Source organism: Lycorma delicatula, chromosome 3, assembly GCF_047948215.1.
Source record: "Lycorma delicatula isolate Av1 chromosome 3, ASM4794821v1, whole genome shotgun sequence".
NCBI classification, from domain to species: Eukaryota; Metazoa; Arthropoda; class Insecta; order Hemiptera; family Fulgoridae; genus Lycorma; species Lycorma delicatula.
Genome location: NC_134457.1, coordinates 133,593,368 through 133,603,247, shown reverse-complemented (window position 1 = coordinate 133,603,247; position 9,880 = coordinate 133,593,368).

Sequence of the window (9,880 nt, the reverse complement as noted above, 5' to 3'; positions counted from 1 at the left end):
TTAAATGGAATCTTAGTAAAAATTACTTTAATATGGTCTATATTATGAAGATTCCTGGCTTATACATAAGAAATTGGTTGTTTTTATATGAAATTTACATGAAAAATCATACATAACTGATTATCGTGAATGAGTTTTTTTATTTATTTTTTTTTTTTTGCTTGATGAAATTCGCTACAGAAACTCGAAGCTTGTGTGTAGGAATATGAAATGTAATTTCTGTAGCGTATGAAAAATGCCATGCCTGACTGGGATACAAACCCAGGACCTGTGGATGAAAGGATTATGTATTATTTTTAAATAATAAAAAAGAAAAGTTAATAAATTATGATATTTATAAAAAAACAAAAATTTCATAAATAATATTTTTTTATTACACCCAATATTATTACAGTTTTATATTATACTAATAAACTAATGTATTATATATATATATATATATATATATATATATATATATATATCTTTTGCTTTAAAAAACGACTAACTTTTATTTTATTAAAATTAACACCAGGTTATAATCATAATCTCATTATGATCGTATTCATCTACTATGTCAACAACAAAGCACATAAAGTTTAAGTAGTTTTTAGAAATGTTGCTTGGTTACTCCAGATGAATACTTACTAGTAGTTGTGGTTAAAATGGTAGATTACTGGATAGATCACACAGAATACTGATATCATAATAGAGATTTGAATATAAAACAAGTTATGTTACGGTGTGAGATATTAATGAGATACTATTACGTTATTATTCTTTGACAAAATATATATATATATTATGAAAGAGGTAAAAATAATTAATGAATGATTATTAATTATAAAATTCTCTGATATAAAACTGTTTAACATTAGAAGAATTTTATTAAATTTTAGTGTAGATGAGTTTATAGTACAAATTGATGATATTTAAATAGTGTAATATTATGAGTTATTAATAAATAGCGCAATGTATTTTATTGTATGATGCACTATATATATTTTATGTTATTGATGTTAACACTTAATTGTTCGTTAATATTAATAAGCTACAATGATCCAGTATTATAAAGCCAGCTCTATATTGATGCTTGACTGGTAAAAAAAGTTTTCTCTTTTATTTAAACATTAGGAATACAACAGTGGATTTATTTTTACCAATGATGAATATTTTAAATTAATGAGAAATTTTACCCAAAATTATATATATATTGACCTTAAAATGTACAGCTGCATTACTGAACCTTTATACAGATGTTAAACGGTATTTTATATTTGTAACTTTTAAAAATTATGTTAAATCTAATAAATTTTTATAGTATTGTTTTTTATTTTTTTTTTACTTTATATACATACTTCTAACATGAAATTTTAAAAAAAGGGTCTTCGTAATAAGCTATTGTTTTATTCTTTTGCCTTATTTAAGAATATTCTGTAATCTGATTCAGACATATACAAGATCTATAAATAAAGTAATGAGTAATGGCTCAGAAAAACGTTTTATTTACAATCAGTTATACATGGACTCTGTCATCTTTGAAATAGTTCCTTTGGGAAGCCACACAACACTTCAAATGGTTTTTCCACTCTTCATAGCAGTGTTGAAACTCAGAAACTGGAATATCCTTAAGATGGTCGGTTACATCTTTTTTATGTTTTCTACTGTTCCAAGATGGTGTCTTTGGGATGTTTTATTTCCTGTCGGGAACAGGAAAACGTCGCAGGAACTCAGGTCAGGTGAATAAGGTAATTGAGAAACTACAGGAATGTTTTTCTTTGCAAAAAACTCATTAATTGAGAGTGTAGTGTGACAAGGTGCATTGTCTTGATGCAGTTGCCTTTGATGGCCTCACGCAGCCAATTCTTTTCCACAGTCATTCAAGAATTTCTCAGTAAACCTTGATTTACAGTCTGTCCTGTAGGCAAAAATTCCTTATGGACAATGCCATTACTATCGAAGAAACAAATTAGCATGGTTTTGCTTTTGTGGAACATGGTGATTGCCACTTCTTGCTCTGGCATTTTGTTTTTGGGTCGTACTCAAATATCCAAGATTCATCAACAATATAACAATTATTTTTAGAAAATCTTAAAAAATTTTTAGAAAATTGTTGATATAACAATTTTTTTTAGAAAATCAGGATTAGTTTCAATTCATCCTAGAAAATCACTGCACACTTCCACCCTGTTATTTTTCTGTTCAACAGTGAGGTTTTTTGGGACCAATTTTGCATAAATTTTTTCATGTCCAATTCGTTGTCAAAATTTGATGCACTGTGTGTGGTTCAAATTCAATTATTCTGCAATCATTCTGATAGTTAATCGCCGGTTGTACCTTATCAAGTCTTTGATTCGCTCAACATTGTCGTCACTTTCTGACGTTAACAGTCTTCCAGAGCATGGACCATCCGCAACTGATTCCCGGACATATGAAAATCCTTTAAACCACCTAAAAACTTGGGCTCATAACAGAATGTCATCTCCATATGCCCTTTTCAATTTTTAAAAAGTTTCAGTCGCATTCTCACTGAATTTAACACAAAACTTAATTCCACAACATTGCTCATAATTAGTATCATTCATTTTTGTAACGCACAACAAAACTCATTTCACGAAAAGTTTTTTTTTACATCTCACATGACAGCAATAGACTAAAAATATTAATATATAATATAAATCAGCTGTTCATATAACCATATGTTTACTAGTAACTTTACAGTGTTGCCACTTTGACTGCCAAAAATCTACTCTCATTACTTTATTTACAGACCTCATATATTTTTATATCTTCTTGTATCTTTATCATATCAAAACACATTTTAAACTGTTACAACACAACATGGACTAAAATCAAATTAAATGCTAAAGAAAGATTCTGCCAGTTTGACTTAAGTTGAGGAAACCAGTGAAATGGTTAAATTTGATTTGTCCCTTATAAATAAAATCTTGATTTACTGATTTTATACATGTTTTATAATGATTATAATAGTTAAAATCATGGTTCTGAATAGTGAAGATGAAGACTAATAGGTAACGTAATATTGTTTATTGATTTTCCTTCTTTTAATTATTGAAGCATATCAATAATTATGATTTATATCAGTTTGAATTTTCATTCTGAGATTTTAGAGCATAAAATGTTTTAAAATAACAAAATATTAAAATTAATTGTCATATATATTAATAAATATATGAATCATAATACTTATATACTGTTAGTATATGTAACTATATGTGTTACTGTAACTTATATGTATTATTATTCTGTAACTTATTTGTGTTAAGTATATATGTATATTGTACCGAAGATTATAAAAAAGGTTTTAAAAAGAAAACTGAAAACATATTTTTAAATAAGCTACTGAAATTGATTACTCTTTAAGCAAGCAATGTTTTGTTATCTCATAGATCTGTGTCTTTTTTTTTTCTTTAGCAAAAGCAGTTGTGTCATATACAATTAAGTTTTCATACTAAGCTGGTGAAGTCTAATCCGGTAATTGCTTTAGGAAGAGCAGGCCTAAATGTTTACGCCTTCTTGAAATCCCCAGCACAAGTTTCTTTTACTGATTTCACAAACTCACTGCAATTTTTAAAAAAATAATTGTAATTTTAAAACAATATTAATATATTCAGTATTATTTACAGTATATCAGTATTATTTTATAACCATTTTTTTGTATATTTGACAATTATAAAACTCTGGAATTTATAAAAAAATATTAATCATCTCATTTAATATTTGGCTCTCTTCTTTATTTTCATTTCACGTACAATCATTTTTTTTATATTTGTTCTATGAGAGGCCACAATTTTTTCCTTGCATTCTTTAAATTAATCATAGTAAGTGATTCCTATTCATCAAAATGTTAAATCTTACTATGTTGTGTAATTACTTTCAGTCTTTCATTGCGATTGCTATGGTTGTAATTTTATATATATATTTTTTTTTATTTTTTTTAATGCATGTTTATTTGCATTAGAGATTAACTTATAGCAAAAGGAGTTTATTTCTAGTACAGATGCTTAAGGTCTTGATTAACTTACATATTATCATTATTCCACTTCTCAATGACTTCCATTAAGGAATTAAATTGTTATTTGTGTCCTTAAATATGTATAAAATATAAACAGTGCCTAGACTTAACTGATTGTTAGGATTATTGATAGTTTGTGTTGTTGAGTCTTATGTATTGTGTTATTCTGCCTAACTACTAAAGTTAAATCGTGCCGGTATGTGAATCGACTGACTAAACATTTTAAAACTAAATTTTTTTGTAATTGAAAAATTAATCGTAAAATTATTAATAGTTTTCAACTAAAATGGTATAATACTATTTTACCATGAACATAGACAGCTGAATTGATTTTGTATAACCTGTTATTCCTTACAATGGAATTTTAAAAATATAATCATAAATATTTATAAAAATAACAGTTATTTTAATTATTTCTAATCTACAAATTGTATAGTAACTTTTTCAAAATATATATTCATAGAGAAACTGATGGTGAAATTTTTTTATGGTAAATAAATAAAAAGATTTGTTTTTTTACTAGTACACCTGGCAATGCTTCACTATTGCTAGATTCGAGTTTATATATAGATTAAATGAACACAATTGATAGTTTGATAAAACATTAACAAAATGAACATTATGGAACTTCACATAATTTAACCTTTCCCTTTTCTTTTTCACTATCCCATTTTCCCTTTTCCCATACTCCCCTTTCCTTTTCTCCCCGTCACCCTTTCCTTTCCCTATTTATCTTATTTCCCTTTCGCCCTTCTTTTATTTTTTTCTCCTTTCCCATTTCCTTTTCCTGTTTTTCTTTTTCCATTTTCCTCTTCTTCCCTTTTACCTTTTAGATTTTCCCTTTTTTCCATACATAAATCTGTCCAGTAGTTTTTTAGTCTATAGCAGATACACATATCGAAAACATTGAAATGGAATTGTAAAATATTTAGTATAGCATGTGTTGCGTTTACATCCAACAGATAATGCTGTTTTCTTAGGTATATAAATAGATTTAAGATTTTTTAAAGATTTTTAACAAATTAACATTTACATTTTTATTTATTTAGATTTAAATTCGTATTAATTTCAGGATGTATAATAGATTAGTTCCACTTTTGTGTTAAGTATATTAAATAAAAGTTAAGAATCTCATGTTTAAAGATTACATGTAATTGATTAACTTGCAGATTCAAAGATGAAAAAGTGTTGACTATACCAAAGGTACATCTGTAAGTCGTGAGGTTAAAACAAAGTTTTCTCCTTTCCATCTTGATCTAATATTTAATTATTTTAATTAATTTTACCTTCAGTCCAGTAGTTTGTCATAACTTGTTCTGAGATTTAATGTAATAATTTTACTGTAATTCTTACACTTCTCTTCAAATAAATTGAAACTTGATTTTTTTTCTATTGAATGGTATATACAAGTGACAATTCAAAATCAACCTTTTTGTGTTAGTACAAATTCTTGAGCATGGAAATTTCAAGAACAAAGACACGGGATACTGGTTTTAAATGATGTTGAGTATAATAATTTAATAGTAGGGTTATAAAAAAGGATATTTTAAATTAATATATACAATTAATTTTAAATTTTATATACCCAAAGGTTGTATTTTTGCAATATGTTTGTATTATTATTATTATTAAGTACTATTGAAAAATATGTACATTTGTATATTTTTGGTTTACAAAAATAATGAATTAGAATTTATTATATATAAATAAACATATTTATGTATTGTTTTTCCTATTTATGTTATATTAATTATGTTTCCAAAAAACTCTGTTCACTTGTATAATAATTTAAAAAATATTTTCAGTAAATTACTTATGAACCAAGTATTGTGCTTTGAATTATGTACCTATTAATTCATTATATTCTGAAGGTTTTATTTTATTTAGATATCTAATGGGGGTCAAAGGCATTACCATCAGTTTGTGGCCGTAGGGATCCTCAAATATTTAGAGTACTTGGCGTAACAATTCTGGGGTACTCTAACTGGGTCAGACTTTCTTCAAACTGCGGAAAGGCTACATATCACATCTACATAAACCATTTCTATTACATACAGACACATTCATTAAACAATATCACAAACATACTACACCCAGGGCTTCACACTAATCTCTTTTAGAAAACTATACCAGTGGGGAAGCTTGGATGTGATAGGAAGGTCACTTTTTGATTTAAGAAGTAGCAAATGGCATATCTTGTTTGAGAGTGCATCCACTCTCTGTGTAAATATAAGGCAGTTCCTGTAATGGAATTTGTAAACCTTTTTGATTAAAACTGTTACATAAGTTAACACGGGTGGCTATGAGTCCACTTAAGTGCTTACTTCACCAAGATAGGCGTTTCGGCATTAAGCCCATTTCAGTTTAGATATTTGCTGTTAGGATGTGTTGAGAACTCTGTGATGGAACTGTGGTATGGGAGGGTGTAGGCATTGATCTCACTCCTGAAAATGGACCAGAGCAGAAAGATATAAGAATGTTTTCATTAGAAGCTTATTAAATTTGTGAATTTGTTTCTTGATTTTTGAGTAAATCAAAGAGGACTTTGAGTAAATTGAATTGTAGGAAAAGATTATCATTTATCTAATCAACACTTGTTTTGTTGTTATGATAATAGTATTTTTGGTGTTTAAAATGCTGTATCAAGTAATGATCTGAGTGCATAGTCTAATTGAAGATAGATAAGGGCAGAGTTCTTGTGTGAAAACTTTGGTTAATTTGATAGTTGAGGGTTATAAGTTACAGTAGGTGGTCGTGCTTGGAAGAAGCCATACAAAGGCAATAATAAGTAGTATAAGCGCACTAATGGAAATGTCTACCAAGGCATTTGCATTGATGGCATCCTGACAGAGGCCAAACTGATGACTTTGATGTGTTATCTGGTTTAGAGGTTCTAAAAGATAACCTCCAGTAAAGCTCATCAAGGCTAGCAACAGAGGAGTTTGGGTAGCAACCAGAATCATCACAAGACAGATGTCTTTCCGTATGTGGGTCAGGATGTTAGGTAAGTTAGTACTCATAATGACCTCATTGCAGATGGAAAAAATTAATTGTAGATAAATTAATTGGTAAATCTACTGTTAAAAATATTAAAGATTCCTCCTCTTGAGTATGTAAAAAGTCTTATGCCTTGCCAGACAATGATATTATTAATATAAATGATAAATGTAATGAGAAGTAACACATTACAGTGCGGGTTTTAACTTTTAACATACATTAAAGTTAAAATTACAGGTATATTTGGTAATTTGTGGTCATCTGTGAAGGACAAACCAAAATGAATGTTATAAAGGGTTGGGGGAAAGGTTTCTTTTGTATTTTAATATAAAAGTAAAACAAATTTTTTTTTTATTTCAAATGAACTTTATTAAATCAAATATGTGCAGTTTTGATCGACCATCTTTTGCCATTTTTAAGATAAAATCTTATCCCATCTTTAGAACTTGTGTTTTTTGGACAAAAAACTGTGACAAGTGATCTTCATAGGCCTTTTTTGAAGCCAACGTAATACTGTTAAGAAAATCCTCTAGAGCTAGAAACAAATGGTAGTTTTACAGTTCAAGGTCAGAACTATACAGTGATGCAACTAAACTTCTCAGCCAAGTTCTTTCAATTCTAAGATGTTTGGGATCTGCCATTGTTGTAATAGTATGCTATTAATCGTTTGACCAGGTTACTGCATCTCACAGTTGTTTTCCAATACCACCACACATACAAAGCATCGGTTTTCTTGGCGTTAATCTTGGCTTCGCCATCATTTGTGTAACTTCACCTTGCTTCAACCACAATCTTTTCCATAAATTATTTTGTTGTATGATTCATTTTTTATTCCCATAATGAGCCATTTTAAAAATGATTCAATTTCATTCCATTTTAGCAGTAATTTTAAGATGGAAATGCTGTCGATTAAAGTTTTTGTTGTTAAATCATGTGGCACCCACATATAGTTTTTTATCCATCCTTCTTCAAATGGTTTAAAACTGTTTCATGGTCCATATTTAATTTGTAACTAACTGCTAATCAGCCAGTCTTGCTCAATTTTTTTCACGATTTCACCAATTTTTTCAGTCATTGGCCGACCAGAGAAATATGCATCATTGACAAAAATTTCCAGATTGGAAATTCTTAAACCAGTTTTATGCCACACATACTACTTCATGACATAAACATCACAAATGTTTTTAGTAGCCTGTTGCATTCTTCCCCTTTTATTATAAAATTTCAAAATATATCAAATCTCTTCTTTATTTTCAAGATTGAGTAACTTTTAATTATATAAGCTTCTATAATCATAACCTTTCTAAAAATACTCAGCGATATGTCACATTACAAAAGCATAGAAGTACTGCCAGAGTTACACAATCCTAAATCCACCTACTGTGTAAATACAAAGAAACTTTTTCCCTTCTCCCAATACTTGTATTCAGCAGTAGAAGGCAGTTATATGTAAATTATGGGGCTGCAGCTTTCTCTTTTAAACTATGTGCTTTGAGGATATTGGATTTCACCCAGAATTTCTTCATTCAATTTTCAACCAGCACCTTTAGACTTCACTTTTTATCAAGTATATAAGTGGACAGTGCCTTACAACTTCTAAATTTTTAGAAATATAGAATCTATTCTTTCTTGGTTAGTGGAAGAACTTGCCCTGATCTGATCACCTGCTTTTTTATACTGCCCTTTTCAATTGACCACAAAACAATGATCATCACCCCCTCCACCCCCATTTAGTGTTAGGGCTGATAATGCCATTAATTTACTCAATCTTTAATCACCTTCACTTCACCTTTTTTGACCCAGAGTTTATCCACTGTGGTTAGTAACTAATATTTATTTCAACTTTTCATTGTTAATTTATCACAGTGACTGAACATCCTTAATCTCATATTAAAAACTGTTTCATGAAATTATTATTAGCACTGAACAAAATATTATTTTTAATATCGACAGATCTAGATTTAACAACTTTACTTCTACATTTGTTGTAGATAGCATGACATAACGTTTTGACTCGTTTTCATAGTGTTTTATGTGCAGAGTTATAAAGCACTCAAAATAATTTCATCATCAACAGACAATAATGATTTTCAGCATGGATTTTCTCACTATTCTGTTAGCATTGTCCAATTACTTTAATCATGCTTTCACATAAATTTGTGACTATATCAAGACATAGCTTTACTTTAGCAATGGTCAAATTGAGGTAATAGATGTTAGGAAGTAGTTAAAGGTAGGATACAATCTTTTGACCCACAGATTCCTATGGTTCTCAGAAATCCACCTGATGGCTCTCTTTGCTGTTTGAAATTTACTTTTCATACTGATAACATAGTGAGGTAACTCAACTTTCCTTTTCTAAGCTAATTGGTTGGTGATGACTATAACATGATAAATAGAATGCTTGTTTATTTAAGGCATATTCTCTAATGCAAACTATATTTTGTTAAACCGTATTAGTTCATATCTATTATTTAATGAAAATGAGAATTCCTCACATCCTTGTTAGCTTTGTTTAATTTACTAGTCATAGTTATACCACAAAACACTAATCCTTTTGTGATTTTGTTTTTATTGTTATAAGAATTTTGCCTTATTTTATGTACTGTTTTTGTTAGTTAGGAACCCTCTGCAGTTACAAAATGCATATATAATGGAGCATTAAACAAATAACAACAATGCAAAAGGGATTAATAAAACATATTTGAGAAAATTTTTATATATAATTAAATTTGAATGAAGAAATTTCTTTTTTTAATTATTTTTTAAAACCAAAATAGAATTAGAATTAAAAATATGTGTGTTGCACTTATAAGAGAGGATACAAATAAATTATTAAAATTAATAATAATAAAGTGAATTATTATT